This window comes from Diceros bicornis, chromosome 5, assembly GCF_020826845.1.
Source record: "Diceros bicornis minor isolate mBicDic1 chromosome 5, mDicBic1.mat.cur, whole genome shotgun sequence".
NCBI classification, from domain to species: Eukaryota; Metazoa; Chordata; class Mammalia; order Perissodactyla; family Rhinocerotidae; genus Diceros; species Diceros bicornis.
This window is the reverse complement of record NC_080744.1, coordinates 64,724,365-64,745,046: the sequence shown is the minus strand read 5'-3', so window position 1 is coordinate 64,745,046 and position 20,682 is coordinate 64,724,365. Positions and strand designations below refer to the sequence as shown.

Genomic DNA, 20,682 nt, shown 5'->3' with positions numbered 1-20,682 from the left:
AGTTTAAAGGATTTCACTTGAACTGTAATTAATCACCTGAAATGCTTTGCAATAATTGCTATCCCCATTTTATGGATTATCATGTACTGAGCTCTGCGGTAGGTTCAGGGGATACAGACTTGAGCATCTAAGAGACACAGCAAAAGTCACAGAGGTTAAAAGAGTTGCCCGAGGCCACTTGAAGTTCAGCTTGGAAGACTGAGAACCTAACATCCCCGGGGATCCTGCCAGCCCTGAGACTTTCCCAGAGAGGCTCAGCTGTTACTTCCCCCAAGCTTAAGCTCAAAGTCTCTTGAACAACCACTTCAAGGTTTAATAGTTCACCCCAATCACATGGGTGCATTACATAACTGAGTGGCCCATCACTTGAGGATGGAAGAGAGCCGGAGTGGGGTGTCGGAAGCATAGGTTGCTCTTCGATGAAAATGGGTCACACAGTTGAAATCACTTAACCATGGGCAGAACCGGATGGTGTAACCCCAGCTTCTGAAGCCTCCTTGATACACAGAGATCATCTCATCCATTTGCTTCTGTGTCTCTGTACTTGCTATTCTCTCATTCCAGAATCTCTGCCTTCTCCTTCTTCTCCCTGGATAATTCTTACTTGGTTTTTAAGACTCAGCTTAGGGAATTTCTCCTTGAGCCTCAATTTCCTCATCTGTAAAATGGGGATAATAGTAGCTTCTACCTCACACAGTTGTGAGGATTAAAAAATAGACAGTGTATAGAAAGTACAGTGCCAAACATGTAGGAAGTGCTCCATTAGTGTTAGTTGTCACCATCAGTATCATCATTCTCCTCTGTGATTCCAAATTCAGTGTCCAGACTTGATCACGGCGTCTCCCCAACTGCACTGCCATCATTTTTTCTTGTTGCCCTGTTAGGCTCTGAGCTCCTCCAGAGAGGGGCCAGGATGTCATCATCATGTCTCCAGTACCTCATATATTGCCTGGCACACAGCAAGTGCTCAACAAACCTCTTGCATTGTTTGAATCGATGATTAACTCCAGACTGAACTATAAGCCCTCCTCCTGTGGGTCTGTGCATCTACATGGAGTGTCTTCCCTGTGAAAGGCGTGGAGGAGAATAAAGAAGAGAACGGGATGTTCTCGATGCTACTCAGAAATATTCTCAGGCAAAGATTCTACATAATTCACTTGTACTCGGACATTTTATGATCTTCATTTTCTCTGAGTGCTTTCTACAGATGCTGATGTTTTTACTAACACTGTAAGGATGATGATCTTAAAGCCAAGGGTTTTAATACAAAATGGAAAATTAAAGCAGATCCATGTGGCCTCAGCAAAAGGAACCCAAGGTGGGCCAAAGAGTAATCAGGTAATATATGGATTTATGGTCCAAATCATAACCTGTTAGCATAAACTATCAATGTAACAGGGGTAAAAAGACTCCATACCTTGCAATGGCCAACATATTTTGAACAATATTCAATACAACAGAATTCTAGTAAAGGCCCTTAAATTAGTCTTTTTCCACACCAAGTTCTTTATTTTTGGCTTATATGGAGTCCTGCCTCTGGGACAGAACTGAAGGTGTATTAAAAGTGATCACTTTTTGCTTATAGAATGAAGAGTTTTAAAGAGGTTAGTCTTAGGGAAATTTAGATGTTAGGACATCTTGTGCCAGCAAGGTAAATTCTGTGGCCTAAGGGCTTAGCTCGAAAATTTTAATCCAATTTACAAGGTTAGTTTACACCACAGGAGTCTTGTCAGTTAGCAGAAGCTCACAGTCAGCCTAAACACAGGGAAGAAAAGGGTATAGTTTTAGCATAGGGAGAGCCAGGAAATAGGGGTGGGGGACAGGGTGGGTCTGAGCTGTGACATTATTACCATGAAAACAAAACAAAACAAAATCACTCCCATCACATCAGGTCAGCAGGAAGCTACCAATGGACAGTTGTATACGACCAGGATGGGATCTAGGAGACAAAAATCTAATTAGGGGACAGGCAAGGGACATTCCCAGGAGTGAGTTGCTGCTTTCTAGAGACCAGAGGGAGATGGCGCTGCCTAAGCTGATGATGAAGACAGGCATCACTGGGTTAAGAACTTTGGAATCAGCTGCCCAGGTGTGAATCTATGCTTCTGCCACTTAGGAGCTGTGGTCTTGATGTCTCTAAGCTGAAGTTTCCTCATCTATGAAACAGGAATAAAAATATCTGCCTTCGAGGGTGAATGTGAAAAATTACAGGCCAATCTCTATTAAGTGCTTAGCACAGAGCCTGGTGCTAGGTAAGCATTCTCTCAATGTTAACCATCGATGCTCACTCAGCAGGGGAAGTGGGAAAAACGTGGACCAATCACCACAGCCACATCATCTCCCATAGTAAGATTCCCCGAGTATGATCCTGCTTGCTCTCCATAGTGATTAGTAGTACATGCCTTAAACTGGGGCTAGGTGCTTGTCTTCAGGGCAGCCCTGAACAGTAGTGCTAGGAAGACTATGTCTCTCCATCCTTTTTCTTTTTTTTTTCTGTGAGGAAGATCAGCCCTGAGCTAACATCTGATGCCAATCCTCTTCTTTTTTCTGAGGAAGACCGGCCCTGAGCTAACATCCATGCCCATTTTCCTCTACTTTATATGGGATGCCGCCACAGCATGGCTCGACAAGCGGTGCATCAGTGTGCACCCGGGATCCGAACCGGCAAACCCCGGACCGCCGCAGCAGAGCACGGGCACTTAACTGCTTGCAACACCAGGCCGGCCCCCTTCCATCCTTTTTCTAGAGAATTCCAAGAGATTGAGAAGGAGGAGGATACTTTAAAGAGGAGCCCCTTCTACTAAGAAGGCCTTAGTAGGAACAGCAGAAATGAATCTATGGTTCCAAATATGTAGTTAAGAGGCACGTGTAACACGTAAAACGGAACTTCAAAAACAACCTCAGGGAGAAGATGACAACATGTAACCAGGGGCCTCCCTAGAAAGCAGGGGGAACCACAGTGCTGCCTCTGCAAGAGGATTTACCAGTCTAAATAGGCAGTTCTCAACTGAGGACAATTTTTTCCCCCAGGGGACATGTGGCAATGTCTGGAGACATTTTTGGTTGTCACAGCTAGAGGAGCATCTTACTGGCATCTAGTGAGTAGAGATCAGGAATGCTGCTAAACTTCTAACAGTGCATGGGACAATCCCAAAACAGAGAATTATCTGGCCCAAAATACCAATAGTGCTGAGGCCGAGAAACTCTGGTCTAGATAAATCAGGCTTGGGTAGAGATAGCGCCCATGACATTAGAAAGGAAGCACCTTGAGAAGAAGCCTGTATGGGTACCCAGCATGTAGCACAAGGCTAGTATTTGTCATAATAACAACAACAGCAAAGAATGACAAGAACACTTACATAGTATTTGCTTTGGGTCAGGCAACATCCTAAACTCTTTTCATATAACTCATGTAATCCTCAAAACAACCTAGGCAATAGGTACTATTATCATCCCCATTTTTCAAATGACAAAACTGCCCAAGGTCCAGAATTAGTAAGCAGCAGAACCAGGATATCAACTAGGCAGTCTGGTTTCAGAGTCCAAGTTCACATATTAGGCACTTGACAAGTGTTTGATGAGTTAATGGAAAAAAAAATGAACTTGGCCATAAGTAAAAATATGCATCAACTATATAAGAAGCAATACAAAGAAAATACAATTAGGAACAAAAGGTCATTGACTTCTCTATTTCTCCAAACTAACAAAGGAGTGGTGGGGAAAGAAGCCGGCTGGCAGGCGAAGCCTCCACTTGCCAGATTCCTCCATCATTAAGAATTAGTGAACACCATCATTCAGAGGAGAAGATGGACCACTAACATATATACAAGGACAGTAGCCCAAAGACTGTGCTATGATTCATTTTCTTTTCCAAAGACCAAGGTTTGTGGCCTAAGTGATAAGTTATTCTGCTTGTCAAAACTTTGTTTTAACTGTAATCTGGCCTGGAAACATAACATACTGGGGGAATTTAGAAGTTATTTAAGAAACACCCTTTTATGGTTTGGGTTTTGTGTGTATAAGTGTGGAAGGGAATGGAAATTTCAATAAAAAATTAAAGTACATAAAATACTCATTTTTCTTAGAACCATTTATAGTCCCAAAGTTACTTTGTTAGGGTCAAAACACACACTAAAAAATCTATTGTGTATAACTTGGCTTATTTGTAGTAAGATCACATTTGAGATATGGGTATTAGAGTAAAGTTTGTTCAGACAATAATAACAAATTTATAATGTATTTATTTTTAAATACTGTTACAAATGAAACTACAAACTTCCAAAGGAAGAAATTTATAAACTTGGATTGTAAGTGTGTCTGTGAAGCAGGAAAAACACTTAGAACAAAAGAAATACTCACAATATAGAAGAACAAAGTTTTTTTGCCCTTGAACTTAGTAGCATTTTTTAAATACCAAAAGAGTTCTTTAAAGAAATCAGGGCAGGGGCTGTCACAGGCAAGGAACACTCAAAACTCAATGGATATCATTTTTGCCATAAAAAATGTGAGGTGGTTGCCTCAGTTTCCCCAGCTTACATTATCCCTAGTGTCTGCTTCCTCTGATGATCCATCTTCAGAAACTTCTACAAATAGAATATGTGGCCCAAGTTTTTCTAGGTCTTTCATATTTCATTTCTTGATTTGGAGCTTTCCCACAAGATAACAACAACTTTCACAACCTAGAGATGGAGGGATCTGAAGCAGGCAAGGGTTAACAAAAAGAGATGAGGGCAGAGCCACCATGATGGGGAGGCAGATGGCTACAACTTCCTTCCCATCTTCCTGGCTCTAGGCATGGGCAGTTGACACCAGGACGGCTGAGAGCAAGATTCCTTCTCCGTAGGAGAGACCTGGTAGATACCACAAGGGTGGGAGGATAAAAAAACAATTCAAGTGAAGTCAGCCAAGGCGGGAGAAGGCAAAGAGGTCCCCAGGGGCTAGGCAGGCAGACCCTGTCTGCGGTTGAGGAAGTCAGTAAGCATTGGCCAACATGAAAACCAGGTTCCAGGCAGAGTTGTTTATTCTGTGTTCCACTTTGTGCCGTCTATGCATGAGTAACAAACACACTCAGAAAAAAATCAGAGATCTGAAGGGGAATCCAGGCCTGAAACTAGGAAGAGGCTAAGAGGTCCTCCACATTATGCCCAAGTAAAACCTGAAGATGTTCTCTTTCTGCTACGTTGTAAAGGGCTTTCCAAACACAAAGTCCTAAGCTTGTGGCTCCTTTTGTAAGAGAAGCAAATTTGATTCTTCTGCCTTTGGATTTGAATCCAAGAGATTTGGCACAGCATGAATTAGTGAGCATTGACATTCTTCCAGTCCTTAATAAGGTCTTTTTACTTTAATTTCTTCATTTCTCATAAGTAGAAATACTCTTAATTTTTCAGAAGCAGTCAGTTACATTTATGTCATTAGAAACAGAAGGCCTGACAAATACCAGCTGGAAAAGACACAGTATCTGCTTTAGAGTCAGCTTCCAATTCTGGAAGGGTTCTGTGGCTGGACACTCGCTAATGAGAGTGTGCCTTATGCTGTGCTTTGAAGAGCATCTTTGTTTCCTGGTAATTCTCAAAGGACAATCCCACACTGCTCCAAAGACTTTCATTACTATTTCAGTACTGGCATTTTATGCACTGCCTAGTCTTCCTCCTCCTCCTCCTCCTCTTTTTTATTGAGGTATAACATACATAAAGTGCACAAAGCATGCTCATTGTAAATGTCTGATCTTTTACACTCTTAAGACCTAAATAACCACCACCTAGGTCAAGATCTGGAATATTTCCAACATCCCTGAAGGTTTCCTCATGCCTGTTGCTAGTCAATACCTATCGCCTACCTACCTACACAGAGGTGTCCATTATTCTGATTTCATTTTTATCACAGTTAGCTTTGGCTGTTCTTGAACTAAATATAAATGGAATCATACTGTAGGTACTTTTGTGTCTGGCTTCTTAGGGTCAATAAGAACAATTTATTCAGTGAATTCAGTGAATGAATTCATGTGAAATTCATTCAGTTGTTGCTTATCTCAGTAGTTTATTTTTAACAGCTTTATTGAGGTATAACTGACACACAATCATTAGAATATTTGAAGTGTACAATTTTATAAGATTTTTCATATGTATTTATCCAGGAAATCACCACCATGATCAAGATAACGCACATGTCCATCACCCCAAAAGTTTCTTTGTACCCCTTGGTCATCCTCCGTTCCTCACCTTCCCCTCATCCCCCACAAACACTGATATGCTTTCTGTCACTATAGATTAGTTTATATTTCCTATAAGTTTATATAAATGGAATAATATGGTATGTCCACTTTTACATATAGGTTCTTTCACTTAGTGTAATTATTTTGAGATTCATCCATGTTGTAGCATGTATCAATAGTTCCTTTTTTTTATTGCTGAGCAGTATTTCTTTGTATGCATAAACCAAGGTTTGTTTATCCATTCACCTGCTGATAGACATTTAGGTTGTTTCCAATTTATAGCAAATAAAGCTGCTATGAAGATTCACGTACAAGTCTACGTATGGATATATTCCCTCTTCTCTTGGGTAAATACTGGATCATATGATAGGTATGTGTGTAACTTTTTAAAGAAACTGCCAAACTGTTTTCCAAAGTAGTTTAGCATTTTTATATTCCCACCAGCAGCGTATGAGGGAACCAGTTCCTCCACATCCCCATCAGGACTTGGTATGTTCTGTCTTTTTCATTTTAGCCACTCCACTAGGTATGTAGTCATACCTTGTTGCAGTTTTAATTTGTATTTCCCTAATGACTAATGATGTTAAGCATCTTTTCATGAGCTTATTTGTCAACGATGTATCTTCTTTGGTGAAGCGTAACTTCAAATCTTTTGCTTACTTTTGTATCAAGTTGGTTTTTCCTTATTATTGAGTTCTGAGATTTACTTATATATTCTGGATACAAGTCCTTTATTGAATATATGTTTTGTAAGTATTTTCTCTCAGTCTGTGGCTTTCCTTTTCATTCTCTAAAGAGTGCCCTAGAACAGTGCAAGTTAGTAGTTTTGAAAAAGTTCAATTGGTCAACTTTCTCTTTTATGGATTATGAATTTGGTGCTGTATCTAAAAAAAAATCTTTGGCTAGTCTAAAGTCACAAATACTTTCTCCTTTGTTGTCTTCTAGAAGGTTTAAAGATCTAGGTCTTATATTTAGACCTATGATCAACTGTGAGTCAATTTTTGTATATTGTGCAAGGTATGGATCAAAGTTCACTCTTTTGCATGTGGATATCCAATTGTTCCAGCATTATTTGTTGAAAAGTCTATCCTTTCTCCACTGAATTACCTCGCACCTTTGTCAAAAATCAGTTGTCCATAAATAATCAACAACTACAGCAAAGTTGCAGGGTACAAAATCAATCTACAAAAATCAGTTGTATTTCTGTATGCTAATAACGAACTAACGGAAAGAGAGCTCAAAAAAATAATACCATTTACAATTACATCAAAGAGAATAAAACATCTAGGAATAAATCTTGCCAAGGAGGTGCAAGACATATACAATGAAAACTACAAGACATTATTGAAAGAAATCGATGATGACATAAAGAAATGGAAAGACATCCCATGCACATGGATCGGAAGAATCAACATAGTTAAAATGTCTATATTACCTAAAGCAATCTACAGATTCAATGCAATCCCAATCAGAATCCCAATGATATTCTTCATGGAAATAGAAAAAAGAATACTAAAATTCACATGGGGCAACAAAAGACCCCGAATAGCTAAAGCGATCCTAAGAAAAAAGAACAAAGCTGGAGGCATCATAATCCCTGACTTCAAAACATACTACAAAGCAATAGTAATCAAAACAGCATGCTACTGGCACAAAAACAGACACACAGATCAATGGAACAGAACTGAAAGCCCAGAAATAAAACCACACATATATGGACAGCTAATTTTTGACAAAGGAGCTAAGAACATACAATGGAGAAAGGAAAGTCTCTTCAATAAATGGTGTTGGGAAAACTGGACAGCCACATGCAAAAGAATGAAAGTGGACCATCTGCTATTGCCATTCACAAAAATTAACTCAAAATGGATCAAAGACCTGAAGGTGAGACCTGAAACTATAAAACTCATAGAAGAAAATACAGGCAACACACTATTTGACATTGGTCATAAAGGAATCTTTTCAGATGACATGCCTACTCAGACTAGGGAAACTAAAGAAAAAATAAGCAAGTGGGACTTCATCGGATTAAAGAGCTTCTACAAGACAAATGAAACCAGGATCAAAATGAATAGACAACCCACCAGCTGGGAGAAAATATTTGCAAAACATATATCTGACAAGGGGTTAATCTCCATAGTATATAAAGAACTCACACAGCTGAACAACAAAAAAACAAACAGCCCGACCAAAAAATGGGCAGAGGAAATGAACAGACACTTCTCCAAAGAAGATATACAGATGGCCAATAGGCACATGAAAAGATGTTCAACATCACTAATTATCAGGGAAATGCAAATCAAAACAACACTAAGATATCACCTCATGCCCGTTAGAATGGCTATAATCACCAAGACAAAACAAATGTTGGAGAGGATGTGGAGAAACAGGAACCCTCATACACAGCTGGTGGGAATGGGAACTGGTGCAGCCTCTATGGAAAATGGTATGGAGATTCCTCAAAGAATTAAAAATAGAAATACCCTATGACCCAGCTATCCCACTACTGGGAATCTATCCAACGAACCTGAAATCAACAATCCAAAGAGGCTTATGCACCCCTAATTTCATTGAAGCATTATTCACTATAGCCAACAAATGGAAGCAACCCAAGTGTCCCTCAACTGATGATTGGATCAAGATGTGGTATACATATACAATGGAATACTACTCAGCCATAAAAAAAGACAAAATCATCCCATTTGCAACAACATGGATGGACCTGGAGGGTATTATGTTAAGTGAAATAAGCCAAAAAGAGAATGACAAACACTGTATGATCTCACTCATATGTGGAATATAAACCAACACATGGACAGAGAAAACTGTATTGTGGTTACCAGGGGCAACGGGGGTAGGGGGTGGGCACAAGGGGTGAAGGGAGACATGTATATGGTGATCGACAAACAAAAATGTACAACCAAAATTTCACAATGTTATAAACTATTAAGACATCAATAAAAAATAAATAAACATATAAATAAAAAAATAAATTAAAAAAAATCAGTTGTCCATATATTTGTGGGTCTATTTCTTTACTCTATTCTGTTCCACTCTCTATTTATCTACCTTTATGCCAGTAACATGCTATCTTGATTGCTGTAGCTTTATAATAATATATTAGGTAGTGTAACTCTTGCAATTTTTTTCTTTTTGAAATTTGTCTTGGCTATTCTAGGTCCTCTGCATTTTCATAAGAATTTTTGAATCAGTTTGTAAATTTTTGCAAAAAATCTGCTGGTTTATTGGAATTGTGTTAAATCTATAGATCAATTTGGGGAAAATGGTTATCTTAACAATATTGAGTTTCTTGACTCATAAACATGGTATATTTATTCACTTATTTCAGTCTTAATTTCTCTCAACAAAGGTTTGTACTTAGAAGCGTACAGGTCTTTCACATCTTTTGTCAGATTTATGCCTATTTCATATTTTTCATGTTATTGTAAATTATATTCTTTTTAATTTTTCTATTGTTCATTGGTAGTATATAGAAATAGAATTGATTTTTTTGCATATTGATCTTACATCCAATAATTTAGCTAAACTCACTTATTCTAGTAACATTTTTTTTAGATTTTATCAGATTTTCCACAGACTATTTTGCTGTCTGCAAATAAAGACAATTTTAGTTCTTCCTTTCCAATATGGATGCATTTTATTTCTTTTCATTGCCTGATTGCACTGGTTAGAACTTCCAGTACAGTGTAGAATAGAAGTGGTGAGAGAAGACATCCTTATCTTTCCTGGTCTTTGAAGGAAAGCATTCAGTCTTTCACCATTAAGTATTATTAGCTATAGGTTTTTAGTAGACGTCCTTTATCAGGTTAAAACAAGTTTCTTTTTATTTCTACTTTGCCGAGATTTTTATCAGGAATGGATATCAAATTTTGTCAAAATTTCTCTGCATTTAATGAGATAATCATGTGGTTTTTCTCTTTTAGTATGTTAATATGATGAAATACATTGATTCGTTTTTTTTGTTTTGTTTTCTTTTTTGAGAAAGACTGGCCCTGAACTAACATCTGTTGCGAATCTTCCTCTTTTTTTTTCCTCCTCAAAGCCCCAGTACATAGTTGTATATCCTAGTTGTAGGTCCTTCTAGTTCTTCTATATGGGACGCCACCTCAGCATAGCTTGATGAGTGGTGAGTAGGTCCGCGCGCAGGATCCAAACCTGCGAACCCGGGGCCGCCGAAGCAGCAGAGTGCACGAGCTTAACCACTACACCACTGGGCCGGCCCCTGATTTGTTTTTAAAAGTTAAACCATTTGTTGAAGAGACTTTCTTTTCTCCATTGTATGTTCTTGACTCCTCTGTCAAAGATTAGCTGTCCATAGATGTGCGGGTTTATTTCTGGGCTTTCGATTCTATTCCATTGATCTGTGTGTCTGTGTGCAGAAACAGAAGTATAATGATGTACACCTGAAATTTATAAAATGTTATAAACCAGTGTTACTGCAATAAATAAAAAATTAAAAAAAAAAAAGTTAAACCAACCTTATATTCTTGGAATAAAGCCCACTTATTCATGATGTATTATCATTTCCTAAAATGTTGAATTTGATTCACTAAAATTTTATTTAGAACTTTTATATCTATGTTCGTGATGAATAATCGCCTATAGTTTTCTTATAATATCTTTATTTGGCTTTGATATGAAATGCTGGTCTCACAGAATGAATTGGGAAGTTTTCTTCCTCTCCAATTTTCTGGAAGAGCTTGTGTAAAATTGGTATTATTTTTTCCTTAAATGTTTGTAAGAATTCACCAGTGAAGACATTAGGACCTGGAGTTTTCCTTGGAGGAAGGCTTTTAACTACAAATTCTATTTCTTTAATAAATATAGAACTACTCAGGTTATCTATTTCTTCTTGAGTGAGCTTTGGTAGTTTGCATCTTTCAAATAGTTTGCCTTTCTCATCGAAGTTGTTGAATTTATAGGAATAAAAGTATTCATAATATTTCCTTATTATCTTGATAGTATCTACAGAATCTGTAGTGATGTCACCACTCTGCCTCCTGATAATCGTTAATTTGTGTCTTCACTCTTTTTTCTCCCTGATCACTCTGGCTCAAGATTTATCCATTTTATTGATCTTATCAAAGAACCAGCTCTTGGTTTACATGGTTTTTCTATAGTTTTTCTGTTTCTATTTTACAGATTTCTGCTTTGATCTTTATCATCTCCTTTTTTCTTACTTTGAGTTTAATTGCTCTTCGTTTTCTAGTTGCTTATGGCAGAAGATGAGGTCATTGATTTGAGACCTTTTTGTCTTTATAGGTATTTAGCTATATAAATTTCCCCCATGTGCTATTTTAGTAGCATTCCACAATTTCTGATATTTTGAGTTTTCAATTTCATTCAGGTCAAAGTACTTTCTAACTTCCCTTTTATTTCTTCTCTGACCCATGGACTATTTCGAAATGTGTTATTTCATTTCCAAATATTTGGGAATTTTCCAGATATCTTTCTGTTATTGATCTCTAAGCCCATTGTGATCAGAGAACAAAGTATCTGTGACTTGACTCCTGTTATAGAGACTAGTTTCATGGCCCAAAACATGATCTATCCTGGTAAGTGTTCTTCATGCACCTGAAAAGAAGGCCATATCTGATTTTGTTTGCGGAAATGTTCTACAAACCTCCATTAGGTCAAGTTGGTTGATAGTCAGTCAAGTCTTCTACATTCATACTGATTTTTCTGTCTATATGCACCATCAATATTAAAAAGGAGTATTGAAATCTCTGACTGTTAATTGTGGATTTGACTGTTTCTCCTTACAGTTATATCAGATTTTGCTTCAATAATCTGAAGCTCTCTGTTTACGTACATAAATGTTTAGGATCGCTATGTCTTCTTGATGAACTGACTCCTTTATCATCATGAAATGACCCTCTTTATCTCTGGTAATATTCTTTGCTCTAAAATCTACTTTATCTGATAGTAATAGAGTTCCTCCAGCTTTCTTTGGCTATGTTAATATGGCATATCTTTTTCCAGCCTTTTACTTTTGACCTATTTGTGTCTTTAAGTGTGTTTCTTATAGATAGCACACAGTTGTGTCTTGTTTTTTATCCAATCTGTCAATCTCTACCTTTTAGTTGAAGTGTTTTAGTTGAAGTTAATTATTAATATAATTATAGTTAAGTGTACTATCTTGTTATTTGTTTTCTAATTGTCCCATGTGTTATTTTATCTCTTTTACTCTATTTCTGTCTTCTTTTGAATTGAGTATTTTTATGATTCAACTTTTTTCCTTTTTTTGGCTTGTGAGTTAAAATTCCTTGTTAAATTCTTACTTAATGGGTGTTTTAGGGTTTACAGTATACATCTTTAACTTATCACAGTCTCCCTTCAAGTAATATGATATCATTTTACATATATTAAAAGAGCCTTACAATACTCTACTTCCCTTTAGCCTCTTCTGGCATTTATAGTATAGTTGTCATACATTTTACTTATTAGAAACCCCACAACACATTATTATTATCTTTATTTAAAGAGTCAATCTTTAAAAGTGATTTAAATAATTTTTTTAAACTGTTTCTATTTACCCCTGTAGTTCTCATTTCCAGTGCATTTCATTCTTTTGTATAGATCCATATTTCCATCTGATAAAATTTTTCTTCTGCCTAAAGAACTTCCTTTAACAATTCTTGTGGTGTAGGTGTAGTATAGCATTTGTATGTCTGTAAATGTCTTTATTTTACCTTAATTTTCGAGAGATATTTTTTCTGGGTATTGAATTCTAGATTGACAGTTTTATTCTTTCAATACTTGAAAGATGTTGCTTCACTTGCATGAGGGACAGGAGACAAGGAATCTGCTGTCTTATCTTCATTTCTGTGTATGTATACATATGTCTTTTTTTCCTAGGGGCTTTTAAAAGTTTTCCCTTTATCACTAGTTTTGAGCAATTTGATTATGATGTGACTTGATACCGTTTTCTTCATGTTTCTAGTGCGCAGAGTTCATTGACATTCTTGGGTTATACTTTTCATCAAATTTGGAACATTTTCTAATATTTTTTTTAATATTTTTTCTGTCACCCCCCCCACACCTATTATCCTTTTGTACTCTAGTTGTACATATATATATAAGCACACTTGAAGTTTTCCCAGAGCTCACTGATACTCTACTAACCTTTTAAAATTCTTTGTTCATTCTTGGTTTCATTTTGGAGAGTTTCTACTGTTATATTTTCAAGTTTTCTTATCTTTTCTTCTGTACTGTCTAAACTGCCATTAATCCCATCCAGTATATTTTTTCACTTCAGATCTTGTCATTTTCATCTCTACAAGTTTGATGAGAGCGTTTTTTATATATTCCATGCCTCTACTTAACTTTTGGAATATATGGAATATGGTTTTAACAACTTTTAATATGCTTGTTTCCAAATTCTAAAATCTGTGTCAATTCTGAGTTGGTTTCGATTGATTGATTATTCTCCTCATTATGAAGAATAATGCTAATGTTTTTCTGCTTCTGTGCATGTCTGGTAATCTTTGACTAAATGCCCGATATCTTGAATTTTACCTCTTTGGGCACTGAATATTTTTATATTCCTGTATTCATGAGCTGTGTGCTAGGATACTTAAGTTATTTAGCAACAGTTTGATCCTTTCCAGTAGTAGTTTTATGATTTGTTAGTCAGGTCCAGAGCAATGCACAGTCTAGGATCAATTATTCCCCCAGTACCAAGGCAAGAACTTCCTGAGTATTCTTTCCAGTATCCCCTGGATTATGAGTTTTTAAAGTCTGGCTGCTGGAAAGCAGCATTGTTCCTGGTCCTGCAAGAGTACTGGGTGCTGTTCCCTTTAATCCTTTTGGACGATTTATTTTTGGCCTCAGGTTGTTTCCTCACACACCTGTGCTGATCAGTACTGTGCTGTATCCTTGAGGAGGACCTCCTGCAGATCTCTGTAGTCTTCTCTCTGTGTGGTTCTCTCCCCTCTGGTACTCTGTCCTGCAGACCTCACCACCTCGGTCTCATTGGACTTTCAAGTCCATCTCCTTAACTCAAGGAGTCCAATAGGTTCTGTCTGGATTCCTGTTTCTTCCTCCCATTCCAAGGATAGGAAACTCTCTCAAGGCAGTTAGCTGGGGAAAATTTAGCTGTCTTTTGTTGACTGATATCCAGGGTTTTGAAAACCATTGTTTCATATATGTTGTCTGGTTTTGTTTTGTTTTGGTTGTTTCTGGTGAGAGGGCAAGAGGAAATCTGGTCCCTGTTGCTCTATCTTGGCCATTTTGCTCTTGTTCTAGATGGGAAGGTCAATCTGATCCCTGTTGTTCCAGCTTGACTGGGGACAGAAGTCTATTTTTTTAATTGCTGTTTAGTGTTATCTTGTATGGATATACTATAATTTATCCATTCTCTTGTTGATAGACTTTTGGATTATTTCTAATTTTGCATTATTGTAAATAAAGCTGCTATGTTCATTCTTATGCATATGTTTTGATGGATACATACACTCATTTCTCTTGGGTAAATACCAACAAGTAGAATAGCCAGGTCATTGAACAGGCATGTGTTTAGCTTTAAGATATGCTGCCAAACAGTTTTCCAAAGGGGTTCACTATTTTAAACTCCCACCAGCAATGATGAAAGTCCTAGTTGCTCCACATCCTCATCAGCACTTGGTACTGTCAGTGTTTTTCATTTTAAGCCAGTCTGGTGGTGTCTCATTTTAATTTGTATTTCCCTAAGGACTAATGATTTTGATTGAGTACCTTTTCATGTTGGCCGTGAGAATATCCTCTTACATGAAGTATCTGTTCAAGTCTTTTGCCCATTTTAAAATTGGATTGCTTAACTTTTTCTTAATTAGTAAGGTTTTTTAAATATATTCTGAACATGAATCTTCTGTCAAATATATTATTGTGAATATCTTCACCCTGTCTATGGCTTATCTTGTAACTCTTTTTATGGTGTATTTTGATAAACAAAAGTCCTCAAATTTAATGTAGTCCAGTTCTTTTATAGTTAGTTCTTTTGGTGTCTTGTGTAAGAATTCCTTGCCTATCCCAAATATTGAAGATATTTTCATGTTTTCTTCTGAAAGCATTACTGTTTTCTTCCTTTCTTCTTCTTGAATATAGCAGCAATAATATGAGAAATTTTATGTGGCCTAAAACTTCCTTTTGCCCTTCTCTAGGCTTTCTGTTCAATATCCAACAGCGTGACATTGTCAAGAGGCAACCTGAAGTCACTGGCTGCATGTCCTACTACAATAATAGTAGGCTCTAAACCCACCACCAGGTCCCTGCTGTTCACATTGTGACTTGCTAATCAGTTAGCAAAACAAATATTTTACTTCACCCTTACTTCATTCTGTAGTGTCTCTGTTCTTTTTGTTTACAAGTTTCTATAAATAACAGATTGAAGAGCACTTCTCTTTGGCTGATGGCCCTAGGAGTGAGTTCTTATTTCCTTCTTTTAATTTTTCATTGTTTTTTACATTCTCTATAATAAACATGCATACTTTTAATAAAAAAGTAAACAAAAAAAAAACACATTGAGCAGTCGTGGTTACAGCATATGTATGATTTTCCATTTGTAGAAATAAAATACGATGTTTCACAATTCTTTCCTGTATAGGTTATGTTGACCTTAGACATCATGACTTGTACAGCGACTGGCTCAGTGAACGTCTGTTAGGCAGACAGAACAGTTTCATTAACTTAAAAGCTTTTTACAATCAACATATTTTCCCTTACTAATAATGTATGGTTTTTATTAAAGTCTGGGTCAAGTTTTTTCCTGCTCTTGGTCTTACATTATCTGCAAATGAAGTCACAGAGAGTTTTAAAAATACAATCAGATGCCAAGTGTCATTAAATAATTACCAAGAACAGAGGTTGGGCCATCCTTTTTGATACTGTCCCTGTTGCAGGAACAAGAGGAAGACTTCTAGATAGAAATATCTGGAGAGAGCTACTTACACTGCACCAGAGTCCTCTTTTCCTACACCATTATGGGACAGTTTTTACAGAGATGTATCCAGTCACCCGAACAGCATTTAGAAATGCATAGTTTACTTGACAGCATTTACAAATTATGTCTTTTCCTCAGTATAACTTAGACTGTAGAAATGCTTCCATATGCTAAAGTTGGACATGCTATTGTAACGAGAAAGAAAAAGAGATGTCTTTTAGTGGGTAGTTTTCATATACATACTGAACTACAATACACACAAATTAGTAACGCTGTCCCTTAAGAATTTACCACAAATGGTCTTCTCATTCTTTCTGCAGCTCTCCGCTACAGATTGGGAGTGGATTTTGCCACAAAACAATGGGTCAGCAGGAATTTAATTACGATTTATCTAAGTAATGAAAACAATTTCATAGCAATCATAATTCTTATGTTTTAATGAAAAAAAATATTTTTTTTCTCTCAAATCCTCTGTGTTCCTTAAAGTCCCAGGAGGAGACAATTTTCAACTTCAAATTCCAAAACACGTATACGTGCAGTTAACTCCTCTCTATCTTGACTTCAGAGGAGTGGTCGGCAAACTGGTCCATGGGCCAAATCCAGCCCACCACCTATTTTGGTAAATAAAGTTTTACTGGAACACAGCCGTGCACATTCATTTATGTATTGTCTACTTGACCTACAAAAGCAGAGTTGAGTAGTTGTGACAGAGACTTTGTAGCCCAGAAAGCCTGAAATATTCACAACTAGCCCTTTATAGAAAAAAATTTTTGACCACTTTTTAATAAGTATCTCCTTATTTCTTAAGCAGAAATAAATGGATGCTACTCCTGCCAGTACTGCTTCTGCTGCCAGAATTTTGAGGATACAACCAGGCAGGATGACAGCCACTGCTCCACAAAGCTCCGATAAAACATCAGGAAGAAATCCACCACCCAAGGAAGCACTGAATCCTTTCTTCTCTGGGGTCAATGACAATGACCCTGGCAGTCAAAATGCATATAATTAAATTTGAGAATAGTCCTAAAATGTATGTTCTCCAAGTAAAAGAATCTATAAATGATTTTGAAAAAAAAAATTTTTTAACCTATCTTTCTACTGCAAAGTTCTTGATAATATTTTGATAAAAAGGTATAGTATACCAAGGTGTGATACTTTTTGCTCAATTTTTATATTCAATATCCTAAGTAACTCATAAACTATTTTTTTTCATTTCTCAGAACAAATACTTTAAGAAAGATGAGGGTAATATTTATTTGTGAACCTTTTGTTCAGGCTATATATATATCATTCAGGCTAATTTGAAAAATTAAGAGAGAGAGCAAAGTAAATTGATCATTTACAAAATATTTTCAGCTATGATGGTCTACTTGAGCAACAACAACAGAAAGAACACTGGCAGATTTATTCAATTATTAGGATTAACAACTCCAATAATTCCAAACAGTAATAAATAATATAACTTAATAATAAAAATAGACAGTTGTCTTAGTCCATTCCGGCTGCTATAGCAAAAATACCACAGACTGGGTGGCTTATGAACAACATAAATTTATTTTTTACAGTTCTGGAGGCTGGGATGTCTGAGATTAAGGGGCTGGCAGATTTGGTGTCTGGGGAGAGCCCATTTCTTGGTTCACAGACAATAGTCTTCTCGCTGTGTCTTCACACAGCAGAGGGGGCAAGAGATCTCTCTGGGATCTCTTTTATAAGGGCACTAATCCCCTCATGACCTAATCACCTCCCAAAAGCCCCATCTCCAAATACCATCACACTGGGGATTCAATTTCAACACATGAACTTGAGAGGACAGATTCTGTCTATAGCATTCCACCTCTGGCCCCACCAAACTGACATCCTTCTTGCATGCAAAATACATTCATTCCATCCCAATAGCCCCAAAAGTCTCAACTGATTCCATCATCAACTTTAAAGTCTATGTCCAAAGACTCATCTAACCATCATCTACATCAGATATGGGTGAGACTGATTCATACTGATGCAAATTGCTCTCCAGCTGTGAACCCGTGAAATCAAACATGTTATGTGCTTCCAGAATACAATGGTGAGACAGGCACAAGACAGCATTTCCATTCCAAATGGGAGAAAGAGGAAAGAAGAAGACCAGTCCCGAGCAGGTCCAAAACCCAACGGACCAAATTCCATTAGACCTGACAGCTCAAGGATAATCCTCTTTGACTGAATGTTCTGCCCTCCTGCCCACAGCTTTTCTGGGCAACGATTGGGGTCCCAAGGCTCCAGGCTGCCCTACCCCCACAGCTTTAGACAGCCCTGTCCCCACTGCAGTTTTCTGGGTTGGGGTCCCAGGACCACCGCCCTGCTGGGAGGCCTTGTCCTTTGAAATTTAGGTGGAGGCAGCCATGCCCCCACAGCTCTGCTGGGCAAGCCCATGCCTCCCTGGGCCAGAGGGAGCAGCACCTGGGACAGCCAAGGAGCTCAGCACCAGAGTGCAGGGAGTGGAGACCACCAAGTGAGCTGATGCCAGAGGTGAGCCAAGGTCAGAAGGCACCAACAGCCCCTCCTTTGCATCCTTCCATTGTCTTGGACAATAGCTCCTGGCTTCTGTCAAAATGGCTGATTAATCTCCTTATCAAATGGTCTCTCAGCCACACCCTTAATGTTCTTCCCAGAACAGGCTTTTTCATCCTTTTCTGTATGGATACGCTGAGAATTTTCCAAATCTTTAAGTCATTTCTCTCTTCTCACATTTTACTACAAGCAGTCAAGAGAAACCAGGCCACTCCTTCAACATTTTGCTTAGAAATTGCTTCAGCTAAATATCTAATTTCATTGGTTGCAAGTTCTACCTTCCACAAAACACTAGAACATGAACACAATTCAGCCAAGTTCTTTGGCACTTTATAACAAGCATGGCCTTTCCTCCTGTTTCTAATAACATATTCCTCATTTCCATCTGAGACCCCATCAGAATGGCCTTTAACATCCATATTTCCACCAACATTCTGTTCAGGATTACTTAGGTGTTCTCGAAGAACACAGACTTTCTCTACAGCCCTCCTCTTTTCTTTCTGAGCCCTCACCAGAATCGCCTTTAAAAGTCCATTTATGGCAATGTAGGCTTTTTCTAGCATGCACCTCAAATCTCTTCCAGCCTGTACCCATCACCCAGTTCCAAAGCCACTTCTACATTTTTAGGTATTTGTTACAGCAGCACCCCCACTTCTCAGTGCCAATTTTTGTCTTAGTCAGTTTGGGCTGCTAAAACAAAGTACCACAGACTATGTGGCTTATAAACAACAGAAATTTATTTCTCACACTTCTGGAGGCTAGAAGTCCAAGATCAGGAAGCCAGTATGGTGCCTTCTTCTGGGTTGCAGCCTTCTCGTATCATCACATGGCAGAGCAGCAAGCTCTCTCGTGACTCTAACGAGGGTGCTAATCCCATTCATGAGGGCTCCACTCCCATGACCTAATCACCTCCCAAAGGCCTCACCTCCAAATACCATCACACTGGGGATTAGGTTTCAACATATGAATTTGGGGGGGACACAAACATTCAATCTATAGTAGTTGTCCTTTCTGATTCTTGAAATTATGAATGGGGATGATGCAGTGGAGTGAGAGGGGTGTAAATTTCCAAATGACTCCAACAAAATGATGTTTAGACCTTGGCAAGGTTTTCCATTCATTCAGTCAGTTAGTCATTCAACAAGTAGTTTATTGAGCACTTATAACATGCCAGGCTGTATTCCAGGAGCTGAGAATATGGCACTGAACAAGACAGGTAAGATTCCACTTTCATGGAGCTGACATCCTAGTGGGGAATACAATACAATACAGGTTTATACCTGGCCCAGAAAAACAAAGCCAGGACATAATCCACAGACCTAAGAGAAATTAGACTAATCAGACAAGAACATCAAGAACTGCTCCCAAGAAGGTCATATCTAGGCACACCTGTGCACATACTCTCTTTTCTCAGCTCCCTTCTCTCCTGGATATCCCCTGTGAAAACTCTCTCAGGAAAGGTTCCAACCAACTCAATCACACTCAGATACAAATGGCCGACCTAGTATTCCTCTCAGAAGGGTCTGCATTTCATTACACGTTGACACGAGGAGCTTGTAGGTAGCAGAAAGTGATTTTAGGGACCTTCTCAGAGTCGTATCATGCATCTGTGTCTAAGGAAACACTTACCACGCACCTGCTCTGTTGCAGGACAACAGCAGGCTTCCTTAGGCAACAGTGGATACTTCATTTACTATGAAACACAGTCTGAAGGGAAGCATGCTTGATACTGTCCATCTGTCCCTCCAGATGCTCTGACCACCCTTTTCTTCCCAGTCCTGTTGCCCAGGAGGCTGGCCTTTGAGGACTGCATCAAGGGCTTCTTGTCTTCTGCCTTTGGTTGGGTTCAGCTAAACAGAGCCACCAGCAAGAGATGGAGGGGAGGAGGAAAGACAGGGCCAGGTCCTTATTTCCCTGCTCCCTCTTGCCTGGCTGCTGGTCGGCAGTGGCTGTGTCCTTCTAACAAAGATCCTGGCTCCCT

The 20,682-nt window shown here is 38.2% G+C and overlaps 1 protein-coding gene across 1 annotated transcript in view; it reads right to left on the bottom strand.

Annotated features, from left to right (window-relative positions):
• The window catches only part of THSD4 (thrombospondin type 1 domain containing 4), a 561,131-nt gene that overhangs the window by 502,239 nt on the left and 38,210 nt on the right, over positions 1-20,682 (bottom strand). The gene's annotated exons all lie outside the window — the stretch shown is intronic.